At 39.4% G+C, this 1786-nt stretch overlaps 1 pseudogene; it reads left to right on the top strand.

Annotated features, from left to right (window-relative positions):
- The first annotated feature begins 148 nt into the window (after positions 1–148).
- On the top strand, positions 149–524 carry LOC101573427 (annotated as a pseudogene).
- Positions 525–1786: the final 1262 nt, after the last annotated feature.

The following is a 1786-nucleotide window of genomic DNA, read 5'->3' as shown; positions in this document are numbered from 1 at the left end:
GGAAGTTGGAGACTGTGTGCGTACCTCACCTGGTACGGATCCTCCGCGCGGCGCAGCAGAAGCAATTCCTTAGACTGCCCCGGAACCCACAGGGGAAACTACTAAAGAAAGCTCCTGTGGAACGAAAGTAGAATGATATAAGGACATAATGGATGGAGAAGAGAAAACCCACGGTGGCTGTGAAGGCCCGGATGCCATGCACGTCAAAGTGAAATCTTCTGATGGTCATGAATTTATTGTAAAAAGAGAGCACGCACTAACATCAGGAACAGTAAAAGCCATGTTGAGTGGCCCAGGTCAGTTTGCTGAAAACGAAACCAATGAGGTTAATTTTAGAGAGATCCCTTCACATGTGCTTTCGAAAGTCTGCATGTATTTTACCTGCAAGGTGCGCTACACGAACAGCTCCACGGAGATTCCTGAATTTCCCCTCGCACCTGAGATAGCGCTGGAACTGCTGATGGCTGCGAACTTCCTAGATTGTTAAATAAAATAAATTATAATAAACTGTTAATTTTTCAGTATTTAATATGTGTAGTTCAGTTAGTAATTTTTTCATATATAGCATGTTGCCTGTGTGCAGTTGAACTATAAAGTTAATTGCAAAGCAGACTATGTTTTTTGCATCAGCAGAGTTGACATTTGTTTGCCACGTCAGCAAATTAAGGACGTTTTTCACAAATAAACAGATATGCCAATTTGTAGGTGGTTTTGCCTTCTTTTGGATGTAACTTTAAGATTAGAACAGTGATACAGCAAATGTGAAATGTAGGCGTAAGTGAACATGTTCTACAGGTGAATAATTGGGCTACATATTTTTATGTTTTTGGGTTTTTAAAAAACATTCTGGGGGCCGGGGAGATGGCTCAGTGGAATAAGCACTTCCCTGGCAAGCGCAAGGGCCTGAGTTCAATCCTTGGTTCCACCAAAAAAAAAAAAAAACAACAAACCATTCTGATCGGATAACTACTGATAAGTATCACTAGTTATGCAAATAATTACATGATAAACATTTATAACTTCGAACATTTTATATAACAAAGAATGAGTGTTTCTTAATTTTTTTATAAATGGTATTGTTTAAGTGTATTGTGTTTTGTTTATTGTTGTAATTTAAGAAATTAATTTAAAAGCAATTTTGGAAAGTTACTAGTTACAATACAACTTCTGGAGCTATAATTGTTTAATCTGTAGCCAGATGGTCAGCAAGTAAACTAAAATGACTTAATAATAATAAAAAAAAAAAGAAAGAAAGAAAGAAAAGAAAAAAGAGGAGCCGGAGAGATGGCTCAGTAGACTAAGGGCTTGCCTGGCAACAAGGGCCTGAGTTCAATCCCTAGTTCTGCCAAAAAAAGAAAAAGAAAAAAAGAAAAGGAGGGCCGGGGTGATGGCTCAGTGGAATAAGCGTTTCCCCGGCAAGCTCGGGCCTGAGTTCAATCCCCGGTTCTGCAAAAAAAAAAAAGAAAAGGAAAGGAAAGAAATAGGAATACTACACCTGCACTTTATGCTTTTAAAATGTTATCTCATGTTTTTACTGAATGCACTCTTTGCAACATTTGTGATAAATTCTTTTAAAATTATTATTGCTGGTATGCTTATTGGCATTTCCTTTGCAGCAGTTAACTACCCTAATTTATTAGGGCCAAGCCTGCAGTGGTTTCCACCCACATCTCCACCATTGCAGCCGCTCAGAACCATGCAAGCGGCTGTGCAGTAGAGATGCTGCTGTCATCAATGCCGTTGATTGACCAGACGTCCTGGAGCAGAGACAGCACTTGCGCCCTGG

Source organism: Octodon degus, unplaced genomic scaffold (assembly GCF_000260255.1).
Source record: "Octodon degus isolate 3935 unplaced genomic scaffold, OctDeg1.0 scaffold00035, whole genome shotgun sequence".
Lineage (NCBI taxonomy): Eukaryota > Metazoa > Chordata > Mammalia > Rodentia > Octodontidae > Octodon > Octodon degus.
Note: the sequence above shows the minus strand (reverse complement) of the source record. Positions and strands in the feature narration are given on the sequence as shown.